This window comes from Crinia signifera, chromosome 6, assembly GCF_055691185.1.
Source record: "Crinia signifera chromosome 6, ASM5569118v1, whole genome shotgun sequence".
In the NCBI taxonomy this organism is placed as follows: Eukaryota; Metazoa; Chordata; class Amphibia; order Anura; family Myobatrachidae; genus Crinia; species Crinia signifera.
Window position 1 is genome coordinate 119,309,306 of NC_139222.1, and position 27,835 is coordinate 119,337,140.

Sequence of the window (27,835 nt, forward strand, 5' to 3'; positions counted from 1 at the left end):
TCATTTGATGATAAAATATCTCTGGGATGGCTGAGTGACCCCAGAATTACTGCTCTGGAGGGGTAAGGGTTAACTTTTAATGTTTCATCAGTCTGGCCTCAGGCAGTAAGTGCATGTATGATATATCTAGCATTTTATTATTGGTTTTCTTATGCCAATCTGAGAACATGTGAAACCTGACAAATTATCAATAGCAGGTGTTACCACTGACAATACACCCGGGATATATAGGGTAAAGCCATAGGGAATTTTACTTTTTGATACTCTTCTACTGTATATTATGACTGACAGAAAAGATGTAGATTCAACAAGTTATTAATAATATAAAGCACTTACAGGAAAGTGACTAGATGTAAACTGCTGAGTTGCCACCGTCCGAACTAGGGACACCTAGATAACACCAATGAGCCATGATTCAAAGTAAGTGTAAATAGCATCCATATCATGCTACTATGGGGGAAATGTACCAATATGAAAAACCTAGTTTTTCGTATTCGTATTTTCCCTACGGTTGCATACGACTGTTTAAGTCGTATGCAAACTCGTGTTCCGGAGGGGGATTTACAAAGCAGTCAGATACGACTGCTTTGTAACCCTCCGATGGTGTAATGATTCGTATTAGCGGCCGTATATACGGCTGCTAATACGAATTATTTCTAGCAGTCTGCACGGATCAGTCAGATCCGTGCAGGCTGCATGGTGTAAAAAAAAAATAGAAAAATAAATAAATAAAAAAAAAACCGGCGTGGGGTCCCCCCCACAACCATAACCAGCACCAGGCTGAAGGAGCCGGGGCCGGTAATTAAAAATCAGGGAACCCGACAAATAGGGGTTCCCCGATTTTTAACAACCAGCCCCAGGCTCCTGCTCTGGGGCTGGTTCCCAAAATACGGGGGACAAAATGACTAGGGGTCCCCCGTATTTCAAGAACCAGCCCCAGGCAAAACCAGCCAGCGGGTAATGCCACAGCCGGGGGGAGACTTTTTATGTAAGTCCCCCCGGCCAAAGCATTCATCCCTACTGACCAGTCAGCCTGGCCAGGGGCCCTGGGGGAGTGGGGACCCCCCCAATAAAGGGGTCCCCCCACTCCAGGACTTACCTGACCAGGCTGAAGCCTGGTGCTGTCCTCGATGCCCCTGGGCGGTGGGCATCGAGCTGATAAATGGTGTAAAAAAAATAGATAAACTATTGTTTTTTACTGTGGCACTACAAGTGCCAGCAAGCCTCCCCAGCAAGCTGGGACTTGGAGAACCACAAGTCCCAGCCTGCTGGGCATTAAAGGGCCCGCTGGCACTTGTAGTTCTACAGTTAAAAAAATAGTGCACAAAACACACTGACACACTTTTAAAATAAAACTTTATTACACACAAAGCCCACACATACTAATACTTACCTATCTTCTTCCCATAGGTCGCCCTGATGTCCTGTGTCGTCGTCTTCTGGTCCTGTGTCGTCTTCTTCGTCCATGTCGACCGTCGCTGTCGCCGTCCGGATCCGACGAAATCCATGGAGGAAGCTGTGGAAGGAAACCATACTCACCTGTCCCAGCGCGACGTAGTCCAGGTAAGGGTCTTTGCAAAAAAACAAAACGAGCACCCGAATCCAGCCGGACACGACGGAGACGCACGGTGTTTACATCGTGCGGCTCCGCCTCCCGAATGCCGCTATTGGCCGCCTTGCGGCCTAGCGGCTCCTGATTGGCCGCTAGGCCGCAAGGCGGCCAATAGCGGCATTCGGGGGCGGAGCCGCACGATGTAAACAAACACACGTGCGTCTCCGTCGTGTCCGCTTGGTTTCGGGTGCTCGTTTTGTTTTTTTGCAAAGACCCTTACCTGGACTACGTCGCGCTGGGACAGGTGAGTATGGTTTCCTTCCACAGCTTCCTCCATGGATTTCGTCGGATCCGGACGGCGACAGCGACGGTCGACATGGACGAAGAAGACGACACAGGACCAGAAGACGACGACACAGGACATCAGGGCGACCTATGGGAAGAAGATAGGTAAGTATTAGTATGTGTGGGCTTTGTGTGTAATAAAGTTTTATTTTAAAAGTGTGTCAGTGTGTTTTGTGCACTATTTTTTTAACTGTAGAACTACAAGTGCCAGCGGGCCCTTTAATGCCCAGCAGGCTGGGACTTGTGGTTCTCCAAGTCCCAGCTTGCTGGGGAGGCTTGCTGGCACTTGTAGTGCCACAGTAAAAAACAATAGTTTATCTATTTTTTTTACACCATTTATCAGCTCGATGCCCACCGCCCAGGGGCATCGAGGACAGCACCAGGCTTCAGCCTGGTCAGGTAAGTCCTGGAGTGGGGGGACCCCTTTATTGGGGGGGTCCCCACTCCCCCAGGGCCCCTGGCCAGGCTGACTGGTCAGTAGGGATGAATGCTTTGGCCGGGGGGACTTACATAAAAAGTCTCCCCCCGGCTGTGGCATTACCCGCTGGCTGGTTTTGCCTGGGGCTGGTTCTTGAAATACGGGGGACCCCTACTCATTTTGTCCCCCGTATTTTGGGAACCAGCCCCGGACCTGGAGCCTGGGGCTTGTTGTTAAAAATCGGGGAACCCCTATTTGTCGGGTTCCCTGATTTTTAATTACCGGCCCCGGCTCCTTCAGCCTGGTGCTGGTTTCGGCTGTGGGGGGGACCCCACGCCGTTTTTTTTTTTAATTTATTTATTTTTTCTATTTTTTTACACTGCAGCCTGCACGGATCTGACTGATCCGTGCAGGCTAAAACGCAAATAGAACAGGAAAATGGTGTTCTATTTTCCTGTCGTATTTGCGTGGGTGTTTTACACCACTTAGCAGCCGTATTATCAGTACGGCTGCTTAGTACATCAGGAACCACCATTCTTTGAATGGTGATTTCTGTCGTATTCTATCGATGGTGTAGACATTCGTATTTGTAAATACAAATACGAATGTTCCATCTTTAGGACTACGAATTGTTGTATTTTTGGGATTGTAAATCCCGAAAATACAAATTCGTAAAAAAAAGGTGTATTTCTCCCTACGAATACACCTTTTTTCTACGAATCCATTTTGGTACATTTCCCCCTATATGTCATGATTTCTATTATCCATCCTTTTATCTTGTAACCATCCTTTATTCCTTCCAGTTTCTCCATTTGCACTGAAACAGAAAATCCTAACCCATATGATATTCAAAATACGTATGATCATCAGGTGTAATTTATCGGCAAATTCTGCTGCCCTGATTATATAGAAGCAGCTTTCAAAAATAGTAAGTTTACCAGATTCCCTTATATCTAGTCCTGATGGGATGTATCACATGCTTTTTGAAGCATAAGACAAATCACATCATTCTAGGGGAATGACCAACCATTGCTAGGTAATAATAACTAGGGGCCTAATTTTGGTTCATTCTTTCTGACAAAATCCTTCTTAGATGGGCAAAACCATGTGCACTGCAGGTGGGGCAGATGTAACATGTGCAGAGAGAATTAGATTTGGGTGGGGTTTTACTTCAAAGTGAGATCTATATTGCAGTGTAAAAATAAAGCAGTCAGTATTTTCCCTGCACAGAAACAAAATTACTCACCCAAATCTAATTCTCTCTGCACATGTTACATCTGCCCCCCCCCCCCCCCCCTGCAGTGCACATGGTTTTGTCCATCTAAGAAGGATTTTGTCAGAAAGAATGAACCAAAATAAGGCCCTAAATGAGGAAGCTGGGGCAATTACAGTGTTTGATTGCAGGTCTGGACGGAAGTACTGGAAATTGCTGTAGTGTCAAACAGAACTACTGCTTTTTGCTATCATTTATCGCATTGATTTGAACAAATTTTTATAATAAATGATGCCACCTTTTGTATCTAATTGGAAAATATATCAGTTTGATCCGGATTTATCCTATTACTCTTATTATGCCACTATGTTATGAATTGCTGTATAGAGTATTTGTTATTTATATTAGCCCCCTCTCCATTGTAGCTTACAGTCTAAATTCCCTAACACACAAACACAGTACTTGCCAACTCTACCTGAATGTCTTGGAGACTCCCTGAAATGATGGTAATCTCCATCATTCCCCTCAAGATCCAGTGATGATGCCATCACTCTTACATATTTTTCCCACTCTTTCTTCCATGGTGCGGTAAGAGGTGGGCTCTTACCGCACCATGGAAGAAAGAGTGGGAAAAATATGGATATGTGCTATAAGAGCCACTGCTCTCCATCACGCAGATTCACAGTTACCTGCCTTTAGTCTCTCCTCTATGGGAAGCCCAGAGACGCTATTTGCACTGTCTGATTCATGAGTCCAATAAGAGGTCAGGGCATAATGATGTGAATTCATAATCATTAAGCCCCTCCCCTCCACACGGTCCTGCAACTCTCTGTAAAACCTCATCCCGCACACTTCATTAGAATGTGGGTGGGATGTGGGAGAGCTGCTCACTCTTTAATGGGTACCCGAAAAAATGGGTCATCCGCCACTTTCAGGGGATTAAACAACTATGTACTGATGGCTACATGAGTGCTATAATTAAACTGCCTTTGGGCTAATTTACAGCTCATTTTATGGCATACCTCTATGTGGGGAGGTGTTACTTTCAAAATCTCAAAATGCTTTTTGAAATGTAAGCAATACAGAGATGCCAGCTGGATGCGCACAGAATCTATTCACTTTCACTAGAGAGCTTAGAGGAGGCACGCCCCCAACAGTGACTCCGCTGGTCTGGCCTACCCGCATTGGTAATGTTGCCAGCCGGGCTCGTCCACATTGGTGGCCGCCGCACTCATGTTGCCTCCTTTCCCCCTGCGCCCTGCCCTGATACTAGTTTTATTATTACTACTGCTGCATGTATATACATGAGATGTTTTTATATATAAAGAAACACAGAAGGCTGATTAAGCCTGAAGTGACATAAACCACTGAGGGGTTCTCACAGGGTACACTCTGCTGTTGGTCAGATGTTATTCTAATGAGGATGGGCACAAGGCCTATCAGAGCAGGGGGGGGTTTAGACAGGGTAGGAATGATCACGAGTTAGAGTGATCACCCTCTGTCCAAGAAGCTGGTGAACAGGCAAGACCTCCAGTGCAGGGCAGGGGTAGCGCCCGTGGTGCTTGTAGGCGCGGGTGCGGGCTGGGCACCCGCCGCCCGTCACGTAGTACAAATAGTCCGGCGGCGGGCAGGTCAGGTACCCGCCAGGCGGGGCCTGATTCAGGCCTGGCTGCGCCTGTAGCCGCCCTCAATAATCGTTTGTACAGTGATATGGTGAGGGGAAGGGGGCAGATTATGGCCTCAGGGGGAAGGGGGCGCCCTTCCAGCATTCCCAGGCTGGCCAGTAGGCTGGCTCAGCCTGCTGGGAGGGATAATCAGCCCCCTGTGCACCCATCTGGAATTCCCAGGCTGGCCAGCAATCTGGCAAGGGAGAGGGGGGCCATGTCAGGGGAGGTGCAGGCCTCAGGGCACCCTGCTGTAGTTGTCCCCGCTGCCACCCCCACCCATACTGGGAGGTTGGCAGCATTGGCCCCTTTACGCCTTGCTAGGCGTCGTCTATTACAGAGGTCCAGACGGACCCCCAGCGTACCGCGGGGAGTGAGTCTTCATTGGTCCCCACTGTAGGGCCCCCCGCCTGTAGTTCAGGTGGCCCTGGGTCCCCAAACACCCATAGCGGGGGAGGGTGTTCAGCATTTCATGGCCCTGCTGTCTTCCTTTATGGGGCAGGCTCCCAATTTGGCGTATTCCGCCACTGCATCCACCCCTTCCCCAGCCGTTTTGCCCGGGGTGGCGGCCCTTTCATTGGCAATGTCCGTTGTGGCCCCCCTCCGAGTGCTTCCACGTCTTCAGCAGCGGCTGTCAGGCCATCCGCCCCGGAGGTTATTGCCCACGGTGGACCTTTGGAGATGAGCATTGTGCCTCGAGACGGCACCTCAGGTGGGTCACGCAAAAAGGGCATGCGGTGCAGGCGTAGGGACTCCCGTACTTCCTCCTCCACCGGACGTTCGGACTCCGCCACGTCCAGAGAAGAGGGAGGATGAAAATCACTTAGACTACAGCGTCGCCATGGGCGACGTCGACGCCATTCCAGCTCCAGTGGTAGCTCGGGTTCCCCCCTTTACCCTAGGGGACAGGTGGTGCACTGCGAGAACACTGCAGTGCTTAGGGGTCTGAGATGCAGCGTGCAGGAGCGAATTAGGGACTGAAAATATGTTAGCTTTTTTAAAATGACAGCCCAGGACGAGAAGGATTACCGTGCAGCGACACGAAAAGGGGTGAAGAGGCCTTCTGCACCTACCACCGGTGGCAATCGGGCCTTTTCATGTTCGCCGCCTGTTACCTGGAAACAAGGCCCCAGGAACACATGAATATGGTGCGATACATGCACATGATTAATGCTATGTTCCTTACCGATGGGGATTCGTCATGGCGCTCCTATGATGAGAGTTTCAGGCGTAAGCAGTCGGGGCTGGCAATCATGAACTTTTGTTGCAAAGATGTAGAGATATGGATGGGCCCCAAGCCAGCGGCTTCTCCGGCCGCCGCACCCGCCCCTCCAAAAAAGGCCCCGGCGCCCTTTCAAGCGGGAGGGGGGGCGGGGGGATCCTCCACTGGTCGATGCTATGCATACAATGGAGCAGGCTGTTCCCTGGGTGCGCAACTGTGGAAGTCTAGGTACACACACGCCATTTTGTGATAGTATGGCCGCCATTTTGGTTCGCAGAGTTGCGCAAATAAAGTTTCCATACCCGAGTATGTGTGACAATGTGGACCAGAAGAGTAGACATACTATCACACATAAATTCATAATAACACACTTACACGAAAGGAAATATAGTTAAAAGGTTTAGAACGCCACACATAGCTTAGTTAGCCCTGCACACATCTGTCTGTATCGTGTTTAGTATCGTTCCGCTCAGCTCATCATGCAAAGTATTCCGGTCATTGCGAATATTTCGCAATGTACACTGTCCGATAGTTATGGACAAAATCCATATTCCAGAGACAGTTTCTGTTGTAAGTAGTTAACAAAGGAAACTAGCTCAAACCGGTTCTTATCCTTGCTGACGCCGAAACCACCAAACAAAGGACTCTTAAAGTTCCCTCCCCTGCACCTGGTCAGACCAGGTACAGCGTCTAACCTCCAATCACAGTGGACCGGACATATGATCTCTGGCCAATGAGAATGGCCTTTTGACCTCCCCCTTCTGACCCTATAAGATATGCGACCCAGAGCAGCCAGGGTCTCTTCGGCACAACTACTTTCCCTGGACCTTCCTACCGGACTATCGCTCATTCCTGAACGATAGTGAGCTCTGACCGGACTGCTTTTCACATACTAGATGACCACGGTAAACGGTTGCATTTTCACGGTATTTATTCTTAAAGTATTGTTGGCTGATTGTGTCTTGTATTTGTATTCTTTCCCCTTAGCAGAGTTTGTTTAGTATTCATTGTTATTGTATTGTATCACTTGTTATACCTGTTTATTCTTATTTCTGTAACCCCCTTTTGTCCATTAGGGACTTTAATACAATCTTTTTACGGAGTTCTAACCTCCTTACTTCTATTCAGTGGTCGTGTCTAGTTATTCGCATAATAGCGATAAGGTACATTAAGGACTCTGTCCTTACATTACGGACTCTGTCCTTTAAGGTATATTCGCACAATTGGAGACAAAGTCCTGCGAAAGGATCTCTTATTAAGGTATCGGTTCTTGGTGTATAACATACAATAGACTGTACGCTGCGCTGCGCTACGTTTTGTTCGCACGCAGTTAGGTATAAAGGGTACGTTGGTTGCGGACTTATTACGTAACCAACGCTTTTCACTTATCGTCACTCTGGTTATATTTTAATCACCATTAACAATTGGGGTGCTCGCCCGGTCGTTTCACAGTCCGGAACTCAGTACCAGGCGTGCGACTCGACCTATACCAGCAAAAGGGTGGAAGTATTTATTTGTTTCCATTGCTGGATAGGCCGAGTCCGCGGCGGTGCGGGGTTCGGGAAGTGCTAGCGCTGAACCCGGAGTACAATAAGTGAAAGCCACATGTTTTAAAGCATATCATACCTAAGTGTTTAGTAAACTGTACTTCTGCCTGCCACAAGTAGTTTAACGGGGTATAGTGTCTTGGGCTGCTTGTTTATTATAGTATATGTACCACGTGCGATAAGGTTCGCACACGTGGAATCTGTGTTTATTATAGTACATAGAGGATCCCCTCTGTGCAAAACTATAATTGTTTATTGTTAGCTACCGCAAAAACAGGGACTCCGACACGTGGCGACAAGTCCTGGGCCTTTTGCAGTAACGTAAAGCGTCTATTGTGTATTACGCAAGGTGCGCGCGCACGTGCCCACATCGGGAAAGTTTCGCATCTTTGTACGTGGTTTACGGATTAAGTGCGGGATTTATTTCGCGTCTTGATACGTAACTCTCGGACAGAGTTAAGGGATTTATTCCACATTTAGGCGCAATTACTGCGTATAGCGAAACCCGAGCGCAACCTTGCAAATACACTATAGAACACGTGGGTGGCCGATTCATCGGCGGCCTGTGAACAAGCGCACGTACACACGTGGCTGTTCATTGGTACTGCACACGCAGCACACATAGGAAGAAGTGAACAGTATTTAAACCACTAGCTTTATTTAAACAGTATAGTAATATACTGCGAATGAAGCGGTGATTTAAGAAAAGAAAATAAGGTTTTCTTTTTGTTCATTTTCTCATAAGCAAGCAACTCAAGCATTATTTTAATAGATTCCTATAGCTTATTATAAGGGATTTATACCTGCATAAGAATCTAGTGAAAAGCTACCGGCCTGGGAAAAATTTTCTGTACAGAAATATTTCAAAAATAAGCATAAGACCTAGGTGTAAATAGCGCCCAGTGTGAAAAAGAACTGAGGCGGACGGGTGTGGGACGGACACAACCCAAGCGCAGTGTAATAGGACAGGTCCAGTTAGGACAGGGTGTACGTGCCGACGTACACATAGGAACTGCCCCTTCAGTGGAATTAATTCCGCTAGGAGGGTACAAGAAGATATATCGGAACGCACTTGTTTCCGATTAGCTACTTTAGAAATCCGATTTTTGGGGGTATAGGAAAACAAGTTTGTTATACCCTGGAAAAATTGTGCCGCATCAAGCAAGTTGGCTAGAAGTTCGCTGCTAGTTGAGAGCTTGGTGATTGAGTATAATACCTCGTATCCTTCGCACCTGCTTGACTGTGGGATGTTCTAGGAAGCTGTAGAAGTGAGTGTTTGGGGAGCTCTCAGATAAGTAATAACCCACCGATATCTATTAAGCTGTGAACGTTTATTCCTGTAACTATGGGTAATAACGGGTCACGCTGTGATAACGTGCATGTTAGGGAGGAAGCAAGCCAGCCAAAAGGATCGGCTGCTTTTATTATGTGCAAGAAGCACGGTGAACTCGCAGTTGTTTACCAAAATAAATGGAGAAAAATGACACAAGGCAGCAAGTTAGAATTTCCCAGTGTTGGTAGCTTCGATCCAGAAATCTTATCGGCAGTAAAAGATGAAATATGCCTACTCTCCAGTCGTAAGGAGAGAGTGAAGCATATAAATATTCTTAAATTGTGGCAGAAGGAAGGACAGGAACAATGGGGAGCCAGAGGTCTGGCAATACCTGATGCAATCAGCCACAATAAAAATGCAAATGCAACCGCTGCCACACTAGAATCAGCTCCCCCACCCCCATATGTGCCGAAGGGGTTAATGTCTCATAAGAAAGACCTAAGTAATAATGTACCTGTTACTAACTTGTACCCTGTTTTATCCCCTTACAAGGAAACCCGAGAGGAAAACGAGCAGCTGTTGGCACTGGCCGTCTCTCATGCAATTAATATGATTGAGGGAAAAGCTCAACCCGCTGTTGAGGCCCCAGCACAGGAGGAGGAGACGGCTGATGCCAACAGCATAGTATTGGACTCAGGTAATGATGCACCACACAGCACAGACACAAATGACTCCCAAGCAGGTCCCAGTAATGCGAATGTGGTACAAACATACCCTGTACGCACACTGGAGGTTCCCTATGGTAAGGCAGACAGAGAGGGTGTGATACCTACCAGAAAGATGACCATGCTAAACCCATGGACACGGTTAGAGCTGCGGTCCATCATTACAGATTTCCCTGATCCTAGGAAAGATCTGGCAGTGTGCCGGAAATTTGTAAGGGATCTAGGAAACTCTGATGAGCCCACCAACAAGGATTGGAGAATCATGTTGAGGGCCTGTCTCCCCACTCACATTGACATCCCGAAATTCATTCAGGATAGTGGATTGAAAGTGGACAAGGAGATAAATGATGAGATCAACCAGGAGAATATACGCCTGATTAACTTACAGTTGGGAGTATATTTTCCTGCGGCAGTAGAATATAGCAAGATTTTCACCATCAAACAGAAAGATGGCGAAACTGCTGCTGATTATTTTACAAAAGCCTTACTGGAGGTATCAAAGTACACTGGTGTCTCCGAGCCTAAGGACGACCCCCACCTGAGGGAGATGATTGTCTCTGTGCTGGTGGAAGGGCTTAGGGAAAACCTGAGAGCCAGAGTCCAAACCTCTTTCCCAAATTGGCGTGGAATGACAGTGGATGTCCTACGGGAATCTGCTGTGGACCACGACCGCAACATTAAGAAGCACAGGGAACTGCAAACTGACAAACTGATGATGGTTAGCATCCAAGCCCTTACTAATGCCCCAAACAAAGCTGCATACCAACAACGAAACACCAGGGAAACAGGTAGAAAGCCAATTATCTGTTACAACTGCAATAAGGAGGGACACATTGCAGCTCAGTGTAGGTTCGGAAACCACAGGAGTTATCAGACACATAAGCGAGAATGGGAATCTCACAAAGGTGAGACACGGAGATACCCAGCACCTAGACAATGGGAGGAGACAGACAGGTCACGCAACATGCCTCCTCCCCATCTGATGGCTGACACTGTGCTAAGGGCAACCCAGGTCAGACCATAGGAAACAGGTCATACCTGTATCCTACAGCCAGTTAGACTAACACAACACCTTGGAGAGGAACCTCAGGTGAAGGTTAATATAGCTGGAGTAAGACAAACCTTTTTGGTTGATACAGGGGCGGCCAGATCTGTTCTCAACACTCCTCTTCACTTGGGTTTCACTAACCAATCAGTAGCAGCAATTGGGGTAACAGGAAAAATACAACATTACCCACTGACAAAACCAGCGGAGGTTACAATCGGGCCTCTGCATACCAAACACTCTTTTCTGTTGGCTGCAGCGGCCCCGACTAACCTCCTGGGTAGAGATTTACTATGCAAAATGGGATGTGTCATCTATTGCACCCCCGATGGGGTATTTCTGGACACTCCTAGAAATCTTACACAAGAAGTGCAAGATATGCTGGATAGTCCTCAGAGGCTAATGTTGTGTTCCACTGTTGTAGAATCAAATCCATCTAGGGTAGCTGAAATTACAGCACAAATACCGAGTTCCCTTTGGACTAAAGATGGACAGGATGCTGGGCTGATGGCAAATGTAGCTCCAGTAGAAATCCGCTTAAAAGAAGGCAGGATAGCCCCAAAAATACCGCAATACCCTTTAAAACCTGAAGTTGAGCTAGGAATATTTCCAGTGATCCAACGATTGCTCCAACAGGAAATCCTAGTTAGAACTTCCAGCACGGCCAATAGTCCCATCTTTCCTGTGAAAAAGAGCGGGGGGAGGGGCTACAGACTAGTGCAGGATTTGAGAGGGGTAAACAAGGTAGTCGAGAGCCAATTCCCCGTAGTGCCAAACCCAGCTGTCATCCTCATGCAAATCCCACCCCACTGTACACATTTCACAGTCATTGATTTGTGTTCAGCATTCTTCTCCGTCCCTTTGCATCCTGACAGCCAGTATCTGTTCGCCTTTACTTACAGAGGAGTACAGTATACCTGGACAAGACTCCCCCAGGGGTTCATAGACAGCCCCAGCATCTTCTCCCAGGCCTTGCATGATTGTTTGCAATCCTTTCAACCCATGAGGGGTTCGATACTGATACAATATGTGGATGACTTATTGTTGTGTTCTGAATCACTGGAGTCATCAGTGGATGACACTAGACAGCTACTGATGCATCTCTCAGAAACAGGACATAAAGTATCAAAGGATAAGCTGCAATTATGCCAGACCAGGGTTAAATATCTGGGCCACTGTCTTACCCAAGGGCTGAGACACCTCACCGACGACAGAATCCAAGCGATTCAGAACATGGTACTGCCACAGACCCAACATCAGATCCGTACGTTCCTAGGCATGTGTGGATACTGTCGCAATTGGATCCCAGGATTCTCTATTCTGGCATTACCACTGCAAGAGATGGTTTCCTCAACTAAGCCTGATCGGGTCTCTCATACTGAGGAATCTGAGCTGGCTTTCGAGGAACTAAAGGTGAGCCTAACCAAGGCCCCAGCACTAGGAATGCCAGATTATGGGAAACCCTTTGAACTGTACGGAACTGAATCAGGTGGGTGTGCGGCAGGAGTGCTTGTACAAAAACATGGTGATGCCAACCGACCAATAGCGTACTACAGTGGCCAGCTGGACACAGTAGCATGCTCACTCCCAACTTGCTTACGAAGTGTGGCTGCAATAGCACAACTAGTAAGTAAGAGTGAGGACGTAGTGCTGGGACACGATTTAACTGTTCATGCTCCCCATGCTGTCTCTGCTCTCCTAAATTCTGCCCAAACACGTCATGTGTCCTCAGCACGGTTCACTAAGTGGGAACTGGCGCTGATGGCCCCAGTAAATATTACCATCAAAAGATGCAACACATTAAACCCAGCCACATTTCTTCCTCATGTGCCCTCCAAGGCACAAAGGGTGGAGGGTGATGGAAATGTTGCTGAATATGGTAAAGCAGAGTTTAGTGAGAGTGAGGACAAACATGATTGCATGACCTACCTGAATCAGACCTTCACAGCACGTCCTGACATAAGCGACAGCCCATTAAGTGAGGTAGACATAACCTTATTCACAGATGGTAGCTGTCATAGACAGACGGAGACGGGAGAGCTTTGCACAGGCTACGCGGTAGTAGATGGAGAAGGTATTGTGGAAGCTGAACCCTTAGGACCACCTCACTCAGCGCAAGTAGCGGAACTGGTGGCACTGACCAGAGCATGTGAACTGGCTAAAGGGAAATCAGTGAACATATATACCGACTCCAGATATGCTTTCGGAGTAGTCCATGATTTTGGAGCCCTATGGCGCCTCCGAAATTTCATGACGGCGGCTGGCACACCAGTGGCGCATGCGACGTACATTAGGAGACTTCTGGGAGCTATCCAGCTTCCAGACAGAGTGGCTGTTATCAAGTGCAAAGCTCACACATCAGAGAAAGACCCGGTGTCACTTGGTAACAGCCGCGCTGATGAGGCAGCGAAAAGGGCCGCATGCCCTGTAAATATTTTTACCCATCCCACCAACCTTTGTACACTGAACATGGTATCCACATCCAAACTGATAGACATGCAGAATTTGTGTTCCCCACAGGAAAGAGCAGTATGGAAGTCGAAGGGATGTGGCCAAGAGTCCACCGGACTTTGGAGAGATGGACACGGGAAACCAGTGGCCCCCAGAGCATACCTTCCTAGTCTAGCCGAGGCGGCCCATGGGCTGACACATCTTGGGAAGGAAGGTATGTGCAAGCTGGTAAAGGCCTACTGGTGTGCACCAGGGTTCGCTTCTCAAGCAGGTAGAGTGGCAATGTCATGCCTCACCTGTTTGAGGAAGAACGTTGGAAAAGCCATCCCAACAGAGCCATCCCACATCCCTCCTACAGAAGGCCCTTTCCAGGTAATACAAATCGACTTCATACAGTTACCACCCTGTAGAAATTTGAAATATGTATTGGTTTGTGTTGACATGTTTTCCAGCTGGGTGGAGGCTTTCCCCGCTGCCTCCAACACTGCTACCTTTACAGCAAAGAAAATATGTCAGGAGTTTGTCTGTAGATATGGTATCCCAAAGGTCATTGAGAGTGACAGAGGCACTCATTTCACAGGAGAGGTCTTCCAAATCATGTGTAAACTCCTGGGGATTAATAGTAAACTTCATACTCCATATCGTCCCCAGGCGAGCGCCAAAGTTGAGAGAATGAATGGTACTATTAAGAACAAATTGGGTAAAGTTATGGCTGAAACAGGGTTGTTATGGCCAGAGGCACTGCCTATTGTGTTGTATAGCATTAGGACCACTCCCAGGACTCCGCTCAACCTGTCCCCCTTCGAAATACTGTTTGGTCGGCAGCCACACATCATGATAGACCCACAGGATGATCTAAAATGTAATAATGAGCTAACTGTACAGTATATCCTAAAGCTAAACAAACAGCTAAGGAAGCAACAAAAGCAGCTGAATTTACTGAACCCTGATATGCCTACCGAGAATTGTCATAATCTTAAACCAGGAGACTTTGTTATGATCCGAAATTTCTTACGCTCAGGTTGTTTGATAGACCGTTGGGAAGGACCGTACCAAGTTTTGTTGACCAGCACTACATCAATTAAAGTCGCAGAGAGAGAGACTTGGATACATTCGTCCCACTGCAAGAAAGCCAGTAACCCAGAATCCCAGTGTGCAGAGAGCGAGAGAGAAGAAGTGTCGCTAGAAGCATTGTTTCGGGAACACTGAGAAGCAGCCAAGGTCGAGCAACCTGAGCGAACAAAGGTCTAAGAAGCAGAGCAAAATACAAGTCCCCTGGTAGAGATGATGGAAGGACTCCAAGCAAAAGGTTCACAGTTATGCACATATGTCTTTGTTTTCTTTCTGTGTTCTTCTCTTCATCCTAAAATACTCGGTGGCTGCCACATTCTAGAGCGATCGGAGCGGAATCCTGACAGTGTAATAATGGACCCAGATATGGGTGAGGTAGAATCCCTAAACCAGCTTGACACTTTATCCATGACAGGAGAAGGTAAAAGGTATGAGGAAAACGTAGTTCAAGGGCTATGTGATGATTTATTGTCTGGTGAGTACTGTGTCTGTAGATATTGTCAACCTAAAATGGAAGAAGGATGCATCCAGCGATGTCAGTCGACCAGTAAGGCAACTACCGGCCAACATCCTTTGAGTGATTACCACTCATTAGTGGGTAAGGTTTTAAACCAAACAGAATGCTGGGTGTGTTCTCAAGTATTACATAAAAGGAGTAGTGTAGGCCTAGTCCCATACCCGCTTAGTATTTCAGAGATAAGCGTATTAAATAAGGGGAGGCCATTGGATAAGAGATACCTGTATACCAGGTCCCCTAGTCTTAGATTACACCCATACCAAGTGGATAAATCCCTGGTATGTATGAACTTCTCAAGTTCCAGAACAATTGGTACTTGGGAAGTGACATGGCAAAACCAGACAATAACTTACTCCCAGCGTCCAGATGGAGAGCCCATAGATAAAGAATTATTATTAAAAATCCGAACCAGTGGAAGACACTATAAATATGTTTACACGGTGAAGAAAAGTAAAATGATGGCCGGCAGAGTATCAGCCGGCTACTGTAATATGACCCTACAGCCAGAAACATGTGAGGAACGAGTCAGGGAGCAGGGGACGGGGATGTTCTTATGGATAATGTGTGACAAGATAATGAAATACTCTGTCCCTTATTTTCTCCCTGACGATGTTTATTATATTTGTGGTAGAAGGGCGTACAAATGGCTCTCCATGAACTACGTTGGTATTTGTTATCTAGGCAGAGTGTTACCGGAAGTGATGACCCTCACACACGATGAGATGATGAACGTACACAGAGGTATTTCTCCTCCTTACACTCATACCCATTATGACCAAATCCATAAAAGGGATTTAACAATAAGAAAAGAACCCCTAGCTTCTGAAATGATACACGAGTCGTTCGGTATCCAATTCCTCATTGCATTAGATATCACCCATACCGCCCGAGGAGTTATCAATTTTAAATACATACAAGCATTAGCCAGCTTGGTAGATAACATCACTGAGATTTATGATGACACCTTTAGATACACTGGGAAGGAGTTGCAAGCGTATAAAAGAGAGCTAGTCCAACATCGAATGGTGTTGAACTATCTGACAGCCATGACAGGAGGATATTGTGTCACCCTCTCTACACAGTTTGGGGTGAAATGCTGTACATATATCACCAACAATACTGAAGACCCAGAAGAAATCATCGATCACCGGATGGATGAGATTCTTCAGCTTAAATGGGAATTTAGAAGGGAATATAATATCAGCCTGGCAGAAATAGGTAACAAAGTTAGCGAATGGACCTCCTGGTTGAATCCAATGCACTGGTTCTCTGGTTTAGGAGAATGGGCGCAGGGGATCATAGCTAGCATAGGAAAACTCCTTCTCTGCATCGGTGGTGCCATCATAGTCTTTGTGCTATTGTTCAAATGTTTAAAGGTGGTGACCCGGGGAAAGGCAAAACGTACCGAAATCATGAGTGTAAGAACGAGGGATACAGAGGAAGACCAGGGTTTGGTATATGACCCAAAAATCGAAACCACCTCCCTTTAAAGAAACCATATTTGTGAACGTGTATATGTTGTAACCACCCCTGTTTTTATTTTTATCCCAAAATTGTACATTATCCTTCGTGACCCTGAGTAGATTGTTCGATAAATGCGGCCCATCGTTTATCCATGATCCTGGATCGGCCGAGAGCAGATGGTTTACTCCCCTTATATGTTTATTTCATGGATCCCAATTTCTTTGTTAGGATTATGAATTTCTGTTTTGTCGTGTGAAATATTTTGTAATGTAACAGTTTTATATTTACTGTTAAAGGGTGGACTGTGGAAGTCTAGGTACACACACGCCATTTTGTGATAGTATGGCCGCCATTTTGGTTCGCAGAGTTGCGCAAATAAAGTTTCCATACCCGAGTATGTGTGACAATGTGGACCAGAAGAGTAGACATACTATCACACATAAATTCATAATAACACACTTACACGAAAGGAAATATAGTTAAAAGGTTTAGAACGCCACACATAGCTTAGTTAGCCCTGCACACATCTGTCTGTATCGTGTTTAGTATCGTTCCGCTCAGCTCATCATGCAAAGTATTCCGGTCATTGCGAATATTTCGCAATGTACACTGTCCGATAGTTATGGACAAAATCCATATTCCAGAGACAGTTTCTGTTGTAAGTAGTTAACAAAGGAAACTAGCTCAAACCGGTTCTTATCCTTGCTGACGCCGAAACCACCAAACAAAGGACTCTTAAAGTTCCCTCCCCTGCACCTGGTCAGACCAGGTACAGCGTCTAACCTCCAATCACAGTGGACCGGACATATGATCTCTGGCCAATGAGAATGGCCTTTTGACCTCCCCCTTCTGACCCTATAAGATATGCGACCCAGAGCAGCCAGGGTCTCTTCGGCACAACTACTTTCCCTGGACCTTCCTACCGGACTATCGCTCATTCCTGAACGATAGTGAGCTCTGACCGGACTGCTTTTCACATACTAGATGACCACGGTAAACGGTTGCATTTTCACGGTATTTATTCTTAAAGTATTGTTGGCTGATTGTGTCTTGTATTTGTATTCTTTCCCCTTAGCAGAGTTTGTTTAGTATTCATTGTTATTGTATTGTATCACTTGTTATACCTGTTTATTCTTATTTCTGTAACCCCCTTTTGTCCATTAGGGACTTTAATACAATCTTTTTACGGAGTTCTAACCTCCTTACTTCTATTCAGTGGTCGTGTCTAGTTATTCGCATAATAGCGATAAGGTACATTAAGGACTCTGTCCTTACATTACGGACTCTGTCCTTTAAGGTATATTCGCACAATTGGAGACAAAGTCCTGCGAAAGGATCTCTTATTAAGGTATCGGTTCTTGGTGTATAACATACAATAGACTGTACGCTGCGCTGCGCTACGTTTTGTTCGCACGCAGTTAGGTATAAAGGGTACGTTGGTTGCGGACTTATTACGTAACCAACGCTTTTCACTTATCGTCACTCTGGTTATATTTTAATCACCATTAACACAATGTAAGTACAAACACTGCTGCGCAAAGTGCTGGGGCCCCCACCCAGCGAAAGAGTGTAGGAATGGAAAACAGGGAGGCCCACCTGTTGCACCCAGGATGCTGCAATGCTATCGTTTGGAGTTTGTACTCCTTAGGTCATTCTGTCGCCTCCGTGCGCAGGACGCTCGCAGGGGTGTCTTTCTTTTCCGCATTGCAGGGTAGGGTGGACCTGTCCCGGTCGTTTTTGGTGTCAAGAGCATTGCGTGGATGGCGGAGGGCCTCGCCGGCGCTCCCAGACCGTAGGCGTCCGATTGATTTGACATTGCTACCAGATTTGCTGGGCGCCCTAGGGGACATTTGTTGGCCTGCCTACGAGGTCCTTTTGTTCCGAACGCGATGGCTTATCATGGGGCCTTCAGGGTTGGAGAGATGGTGGCTCCGTCCAAACCGTCGCCTTCACCATTGTCCATGGACGATTTGGTGGTCCAGGTTGATTCGGTGCTTTGTCACCTGCGACGATCCAAGATGGACCAGGCCGGTAGGGGCGGTGGCTGTCCCTGCTCCTGTGTACGGTGGAGGGGGCGTGCCCTGTTGCGCTGGCTACGGCCTTTGCACAGGCGCGCCCGAATCTGCCTGGTGCATGGTTGATGCACGAGGACGGGTCACCTCTCACCAAATACCAGTTTTGTTGTTTGGGACAGGCGCTGGGGGCCATGGGCCTTGATCCGAAGGAATTTGGGTCGCATTCCTTCCGGATTGGGGCTGCTACCTCGGCGGTTGCGTAGGGCCGCTCCGATGCAGAGATTCAATATCTGGGTCAATGGCGCTCGGCAGCATTCTGTAGGTACATTCGGCCGACCTTATCTATCACTGCTCACCATGGTCGACTGGACGCATAAGCGCTCGCCAACTTCCAGTGGGGGCCTTGAGGTGTTTTTTCACATACGCCCAGGGGCACAATTTGGCTTCAATTACAATCTGGCATGGCGTACCTGTTAGTTTACTCCGGGCGGTGTATTTTGTGCCTCAATAGCTGGTCGGCCACGGTTTTTCTCTTCCCTCTCTCTCTCTAACCTGGTTGGTGTGTGAGTGCTGTAGTGATGATTCTCCGGCTAACTAACCTCTTGTGTGCATATTTCAGGTCGACGGGACGTTTAGTCCGTGTGGATGTTGGGCCATTCCTTTGTGTACTGGGCCTCGCAGGCGGATCTCGCCTCTGATGTATGCATGTTTCCGCAAGCTGGGGAGGTTAGGTGGTTAGGAGTGAGGGGCATGAGGTAGTGTGCACTGCAGGCCCAGCTGATGCGGGCCGTGAAGCAGTTTGGGGTACCGGAGGTCGTTATATTTCACTTAGGCGGGAATGACCTTGGGCGGGGATCCGCTCTGGAGCTGCGCTCCGTGATTGTCCGGGACCTCCACCTCATTGCCCAAGTTTTGCCATCTTGTGTGTTAGTGTCATGATATCCAGGAGAGTGTGGAGGAACGCAAGTTCATGCCCCCGCCTGGAGCGTTCACATAAAAAAGTGAACGCCATGTTTGAAAGATACCTGCTAGCTAATAGCGGGGGTGTCATTCGCCATGACGCCATCAGCTTCCAGCATCCCGAGCTGTACAGGAGCAATGGCGTTCATCTGAGCCCGGAGGGAATGGCTCTGTTTTTAGGTGACATTTTTTCTTGGTTAGCGGCATGGTGCGGAGCGTTACTAGTGGTGGCGGTGGCTGCGGCCTAGGGCCTGGCTGTGGAGGTAAAGAACGGTCATTCTTTAAGAACTCTGTGTGTGTGTAGGTAGTGGGGTGCACTCTCCCTCAACATCGATTGTCATGGACCATGCTTCTGTCCGGGGGATGGCCATCACCACCAGGCCTGGTGGCTGACCAGAGAGAGTGGTCACCAGTGTTGTATGTATGCTTAGTGATCTTTAACCCCACCTTTCCTATAGTGACCGTTTTTTAGTGCCGCCACCATTCATAGTCTTAGTTAATTGTCAAAATAAATTTGTCATTCTTTTGAAACGCCAGCACTTTGTGTCGTGTCTTTATTTTAAGTTAAGTTATGTAAGGTTTAAAGTTAAGTTGTAGTTAAGTGTATCAACCGACGGGGTGGACCAGGGGGATACCCGATGGTGAGTTTAATTTTATATATGCATATATTTTTTTTTTTTCCATCAATAAATTTTTATTGTGACAGATTTTTAATACGGGGAACAGAAAAGAAAAAGGGGACATTTGGGGGGGGGGGGTAGGGAAGGGGGGATCGGGTAACAAACATATCCATTATACAGTGTGTTTCGCTACGCAGAGCGAATAATATAGATGTATATATCTAAAACCTAAATATTACATATATAAAAGAAACAAGCAGACAGAAATATCTTCTGGTAACGTTGTCAAATGAAATCAGAACATTTAACTAACCAGTCACAAACCCCCGGTCATACATTTTCCCGTAGGGGGGATATTAACTGGCAGGGTGAATTAGCCAGGCATATTAGGTTATTCTGAGCTCTCTGGGGTTTCATTTAGGTTAAGCTGACATGGATCCACCGAGTGGGAAGGGGGGAAATGTGCAGCACCTTCACCTTCTGCTATGTGTGTGTGCCACGGGAGCCAACGCATATGGGGGGAGGTGGGTGAGGAGACAAATGGGACGAAGTTAGTTTCCATAAGGAAATGATGATTCGTCTTCATGACTACCTGGAGAAGGGGTGGAGGGGAGGGTTGTTTCCAATGTTGGGCCAGGTTGGCTCGGGCAGCTATAAGGATGTGACCTAGAACATATCTATCCCTAGGGGGGACAGTCTGAGGGTAAACGTGGAACAGGGCGAGGGATGGGTCCGGAGTTAATGTCATCTTCAACACTGTAGATATCAAGTTAAAGACCTCAGACCAATACTGTTGGATTACTGGGCAGGTCCAGAAAATGTGGTAGATGTTGCCAATGCATCCGCATAGCCTCCAACATTTATTAGAGCAGGATGGCCAGAAGGTGTGCAGACGATCTGGGGTTAGATATAATCTATTAATTAGTTTAATGTGCATTTCCGTATGATTTAAGCATCGGGACATTGCATAGGAAGTGTGAAAAATTTGACGCCATTGCAGGGGCGAGAAGGTCACGCCTAGGTCTGATTCCCATTTCTCGTGGGGGGATGTTTTGGAGAAAACAGAGGGGGTTACTAAGGCTCTATACCAAAAGGAGATGTCGCCTTTAGTTCCTGTCATAAAAGGTCTGGATAGAAGTGTCTGAGATGTAGCATCTGGGGGGGTATAGGGAGAGAAGAGGGCCTTCCACCAGTGTGCTACTTGTAGGTAGTGGTGGTGTTCGGAGGGGGGAATGGAATATTGGCGTTGTAGGGTGGAGAATGGTAGCAAGGAGTGGGATTCTAACAAGTCTCCCAGGGTGTTGATGCCCAGGGTTTTCCATGAGTTTAGATTGAGATTTGGGATTAATTTGGCTACTGTCGTAATGGAAATGGTGGGTATGACGTTCGTCGAGCTAGATAGATTGACAAGTAGTCCATCCCATGCTCGCAGAGAGGCTTTGGTGGATGGGAGTAGTGGTAGATGGGTAGGTCTGGCTTGTTTTGGAATTCTGATTAGATCTGCAAGAGGGATTTGAGGGGTCTTGGCTTGTTCTATGGACACCCATCCTGTGGCGGAAACGGTGTCCGTGTAACATTTGAGCGGGGCTAGGAGGCATGCTGTATGGTAACTAGCTAGGTCGGGAAGGTCCAGGCCGCCAAATGCCCTAGGTAGGGACATTTTGGAGCGGGCAATTGCTGGGGGTTTTGTCGACCACACATACTTTAACAGAATGGACGTGCCAAGTCGTAAGAATTTTTTAGGGATTGTGTATGGTATAGTGCGAAACAAGTACATTAGTTTAGGGAGTAGTGTCATTTTAAAGGCGGCCATACGTCCCATCCAGGAAATATCGTAGGATACCCAGGATTTTGTTAGGGTAGACAACGTTTCAAGGAGGGGGGTGAAGTTGACATTAAAAACATTGGGTGTGCTCGCGGGGATGTGAATGCCCAGGTACTTTATCGCTTCAGTTTGCCAGTTGTATTTGTAGAGTGATTTTAATTGGGGTAGGTGTCTTGAGAGATTAATCGGGAGAGCGTCCGTCTTAGTAGTATTTAGCTTATAGTATGATGCTGCGCTATAGGAGTCTAAGATCGTGTGGAGGTATGGGAGAGTTCTAACAGGGTTGGTCACGAAAAGCAGAACATCGTCGGCAAAAAGGCTTAACTTATGACAATGTGGGCCTATCTGCAGACCGGGGAAATTGTGGTCATTGCGTATAGTAATGGCTAGGGGCTCTATTGAAAGGGCGAAAATCAAGGGAGAAAGGGGGCAACCCTGTCTGGTGCCATTCGTGATATTAAAGGGATCTGACAAGAATCCATTGCTGAGCACCCGGGCCGTGGGATAACTATAGAGCGTCAGGATCGAATTGAGAATTCGGTCCCTGAAGCCAAAGCGTGTGAGCACTTCTTGCATGTATTTCCAATTCAGCCTATCGAAAGCTTTTTCAGCATCGAGGGATAGGAGAAGGAGATCTTGCTTTTCAGTAAGAGAGTCGATCAGGTTGAATACTCTCCTTGTATTGTCAGAGGCCTGTCTTCCCGGGACAAAGCCTGTCTGGTCCGGGTGCACCAGCAACGGTAGATACTGATTAATGCGGAGGGCCATTAGTTTGGCAAATAATTTAATATCACAATTTAACAGTGCTATAGGACGATAATTCTGGCAGAAAGCCGGGTCCTTCCCTGGTTTGGGGATGGTCACTATACGGGCTTCTAGTAGTTCCTTTGGGGAGGAGCCTAGGGAGGATAGTTCATTAAAGAGGTTTGTTAGAAGTGGGGTTAGCGGGTCTTTGAATGTGATGTAAAAGTCGGTTGTGAAGCCGTCTGGGCCTGGCGCTTTGTTGCGGGGGAGGGATCTTATGGCAGATTGGATCTCTGATTCAGACCATGGGGCGTTGAGGGCTTCTAGTTGTTCCGGCTTTAAGGATGGGAGCTGTATATTGTCTAGGAAGGAAGAAATTGTGATGTTGGTGGGTTGTGGTGTGGAGGTATCAGATGAAAGATTATAGAGCTGAGAGTAGTACTTAGCGAACTGGTTAGCGATGTCCTTTGGGTTTAAAAGTTTCTCTTTGGTAGGGGTAATGATTTGTCTGATTCTGTTTTTGGCTTGTTGAGCTCGCAGTTTGCGGGCAAGCATTCTACCCGATCTATTACTGGACAGGTAATATTTATGGCGCATTCTGTTCAGGGCTAGTTGTGTACGAGCTAAGAGGATTTTTTGGATTTGATTACGGATATTTGATATTTCCAATTTCAAGGCTCTAGATGGGGCTGTTTTATTTTGGGTTTCTAGCTTCGATAGTTTGGTCTCTAAATCTTGCTGGGCCTTAATGGAACTGCGTTTGAGATATGAGCCAGCCTGTATAGCTGCTCCTCTCGTAACTGCCTTAAGGGCACACCAATGGTTGGTGATAGACGTTTCCTGTGGGGAATTGTTAGAGAGATAAGATTTGATAGCATTTAAGATTGTTGCTTTGGCCGTAGGGTCTTTTAACAGGTGGGGGAAGAGACGCCAAGGCCTCGGGGGGGAGGTTGATGGATTGGGGCACCACTTCCATGTGACGGGAGCATGATCGGACCATGTGATCGGGAGGATATCAACATCTATGGTGTGCTGTAAGGACCACTTATCGCAGAGGATATAATCTATTCTGGAATAGGAGTTATGTACCGAAGAGTGAAATGTGTAGTCACGGCCAGTCGGGTTTTTAGTCCTCCAAATGTCGTGTAAATCAAACTCTAATAGAAGGTTGCGTAAAGCTAGGGATGGGCCAGACGTCTGGGAGGGACGGGATGTGGGTTGTTGGGATTTGTCTATCCTGGGATCTAGAACCAAGTTAAAATCTCCTAAAAGTATCAGGGAGCCTCTGTATGATTTCCGGATAAGGAGAAATAGTTTACGTAAGAATGGGATTTGGTTGGTGTTTGGTGCATACAGGGATACTATAGTAGTTGGTTTGTCCTCTAACAGACCTGTCAATATCAGGAATCTACCATTTTTGTCAGATTTTTGAGATTGTAGGACAAAGGAGGTGTGCTTATTGAACAGAATGGCTACTCCGTTACGTTTGAAAGGGCCACTTGCATAATAACCGGATGGATAGTTCACATCTTTGAACATCGGGGGGTTAGTGGAATTGAAATGGGTCTCCTGTACCGCTACCACATCTGCTCTCTGCCTGTGAAAATAAGAGAGAGCTAGTCTTCTTTTATTAGGGGAGTTTAACCCCTTAACATTCAAAGATAGAAATTTAGGCATTGTGGAGTTAGGGGGGGATGCTGGGAGGATTTAGGTCTTAACCCTAAAGAGACATTATGCCATAGCGTTGCTGTTGTTACTTTTGCCGTCACCCTATTGGAGAGGTCGGCTGGGGAGGGGGGACATGGGGGGAGGGGAGGTACAGATGGAGAAGGGTAAGCATAGGGAGAGGTAAAATAGAAGGGTCCGGTATATTGGACCCGCATGACTACTGCAGGGTAGAAAGGGTCGTGCAGTAGTGTGAGAGAGGTTTGGGGGGTGGCAAGGCTCGTAGAACGTAAGCCGCCACTCACTTTTAACTCACAGAAACTATCCTATTATAGGGAAAGTCTAGTAACTTGAAAATACAACCTTCTAAACCTATAACACCTCTGGGTTCAGAGAATTTGAACCGGAGGGAAACATAGAATTCACAGCAAACAACAATTGCTAACCGGGTAAATCGAGTGCCAAGAGTCCTGCATTATGAGGGATACAAACAAATATGATACTTAACGTTTGGGTCCCATCCCGGTGGAGGGGAGAGCAGGAACTCGGGCCTCGGAGAACTGCAGTCTAATTGGTTTTGACACGAAGCAGGACGTTGGTAATCAGGTAGCCGACCAATCTTGTTGTAGAGCTTGTGGGCGTCTCGGCTCTGGAGGCTTTGTGACTGATATGTCCCAGTCCATTAGAAGTTTCACTCCTGCGTCCAATGTCGATACGGAGTATGAGGTGTCTTCATGGTATATAATTAGTTTAACCGGGAATCCCCAGCGGTACCTGATTTCGTGGGATCTGAGAGCAGCGGTGATAGGTGCGAATGCCCTTCTATTGGCGATGGTTGCCGGAGAGAAGTCCTGGAAGATTTGCAGCCCGCCTAGAGTGCCTGAGTTTTTGGATTCCCGGGCAGCTCTAAGTATGCGTTCCTTGACCGTGAAGAAATGGACTCGCAGAAGGGTATCTTTGGGTAGATCTGCGGAGACCGTTCTTGGTCTGGGGAGACAGTGTATGCGGTCAATCAGGAACTCTTTGGGGTCTGTTGTGGGCAGCAGTTTGCAGAACAAGGTGGTAGCGTAATCTTCCAGCTCTGAGTTAGCCACCGAATCGGGGATACCTCTAATTTTGATATTGTTGCGTCTGGACCTGTCCTCCAGATCTGCTAGTTTAGATTGGAACTGGGCAATGTCTTGTTGTTGGCGGTCATAGGAGGATACCAGATCATTGTGTGAGGCAACTATTTCCTCCATTTTGCGTTCTAGTTGATCGGTTCTGTCCCCTATAGCCACCAGCTCTGTCTTGACTTCGCGGATTGCCGATTTTAGGTCTCGGGACATCTCGGCTTGAAATGCAGTGAAGACTTGGCACAGGGATTTCACCGTTACTGGCGCTTCTGACTCAGTGTCCACCCCAGCCATCTCGATGGGGGAGGGGTATTCTGACTGGTTACCCAGAGCAAGGGGGGGTTGTTTCAGGGGGCTAGTGGTGGCTGGAGGGGGTTGTGAGGATTTCCTGGAGGGGAGGGAGATTTTGGATGGAACTACATCCTTGGGTTTCTTGGCCGGCATGGTTATGAATGGGATCCTCTGCTAGATAGATAGAAGGCGCACTGACTCAGGTACCGGGGTAGGATTATAGGATTGTTATAGCATTTATGCTGCCCTGTTTACATCTGTAGTGAGTGGCAGCTAAGGAGATGCAGTTTTCACATATTTATTCTTATTCTTAAGCTCCTGGGGGATTAGACAGTGTTTTTCTTTAGATGTGAAATCCCATTTTGTGCAGCCCCAGATCTGTGAGTGGCAGGGAGCTGTTACCTCTGCGGGTGGAAGTCAGTTGTGATTGGCCCTGTTAGAGGGTAGCTGCACCTCAGTGGGCACAAATGTTGGTCAGCAGAGGGTACTTGGCACTGTAATATCAAAAGCTGGTCTGTAGCTGCCTCCACCTCTGGTGGACAGAGCCAGGGGGGCAGCTGGGGTGGATGTCACAAATGTAGGTGCTGAGGAGAGGTTTTGTTAGGGACAGGACGTTTTGTGTGGCTTATATGCTGCGCAGCAGCTTCCAAGATGGCGCCGGCAGGACAGTGGGGACAGGCGAGGTCTCCGATCAAGGTCTGGTAAGGAGCTATTACTGAGGCTCTATCTGTGGGGTCTCCAGCGGGCTGCGTACTGTCTGGCCTGCTCTCCCGGCTGTGGTGTCTGTCACTCACCGCCTCCTCCGTCCTCCGGCTGTAGCTCCGTTCCCGTCCGCCGCTCGTGATCTCAGTCGGCGGCGGGCGTCTGGCGGGAGCTCTGGTAAGGCAGCAGTCTTGTGGGGAGTCGCCGCTGCCGTGCTGTCCTCAGTCCCCTTCTTCTTATCGGCGGGCGTCTCTGGTATCGGGCGCCCCTCCGGTCGTAGCGGCGCCTCCTGCAGGAAATTTAGGTCCCGGCTCCGGCCTTCCGACTAGGCCGCAACCCGCGGGAGCGCTTAGAAGCACTCCCCGGCTCCGCGGTAAGGATCGGAGGCCGGCCGGACACAAGGAGGACTGGGTCTGGGGTATAAGAGGGTTTGGGATGGGGTATAAAGCGGTTGGGGGTAGGTTGAAAGGGTGGTGTAGCGGGAGCTCTGCAAAAGCGTGGCTGCTCAGGACGCTTGCCAAGCCACGCCCCCTATATGCATATATTTTTAAATATACTATAATATAGAATTTATTGTGTCGTTTTTCTTTGTAGTTTATGTTTTATAGCAGATGTGACATGATAAATGTGGTTCTTCTTTATGTAACCAACTTCATGGTTTGTTATTCTGTCACCTGACAGTGTTTACAATGTTTATGCTGCTATTGATAAAAGAGGAATCTTTATAAATACAGCACTTCCTTAATGTTGTTTTCTTATCTCCGAGATCACTGAAACCTGAAGAATATTGAAAAAGCTGTAGATGGAACCTTGCCTGAGGCACCAGACCGGCAGGATAATTCATCTACACGCATGCCTTCAATTAAAAAGTGAATTTTCCCCGGCAGTGTCGTCTGTTGTACTGATTAAAGTGGTTCACATCTTCCCTCTGTAGCAGAGCCACTGCAAAGTATTGTACTGTATGTCGCCACCTGCAGCAATGAATACTCCGTCTCTTTTTCCGCGTTCTGCCACAAATCCCTGTCACAAAAGGTCTGCGGCATCCACAGAGGGAGGGACACAAGCACTTTAAATTCATCAGCTCAAAACAGACTGTGATGCATTTCTGTAACACCTGGAAATAAGATTCAGAAAAGGGTAATGAAGTGTGGAGGCATGCTATCTTTCTGCATTCTGAGGATGAATATAATATGAAACAAGCTTCTATGCTGTTCATGGTATTGGAAGCTTAAAAGCCAATGCTTTGTACACTGGAGAAATCACTTAAAACAGTTTATTAAAGCCTGACATACTGTAATGCCTGTAATTAAACCTGTTCTCACAAGCTTCAGTGTGCACCAAATGGTGTAGCTAGGTGCCACGGCGCCCGGAGCAAGGGCATGTTTCGCGCC

The 27,835-nt window shown here is 47.4% G+C and overlaps 1 protein-coding gene and 1 long non-coding RNA gene across 4 annotated transcripts in view; one reads left to right on the top strand and one right to left on the bottom strand.

The window, feature by feature from the left end:
• ASIC2 (acid sensing ion channel subunit 2) overlaps positions 1-27,835 on the bottom strand; it is a 679,528-nt gene that overhangs the window by 80,439 nt on the left and 571,254 nt on the right. The window lies entirely within an intron of this gene.
• On the top strand, positions 6-27,791 carry LOC146007042 (uncharacterized). The gene is made up of 3 exons (XR_014444212.1): positions 6-420; positions 3,119-3,243; positions 27,211-27,791. It is a non-coding gene; the product is annotated as an uncharacterized LOC146007042 (long non-coding RNA).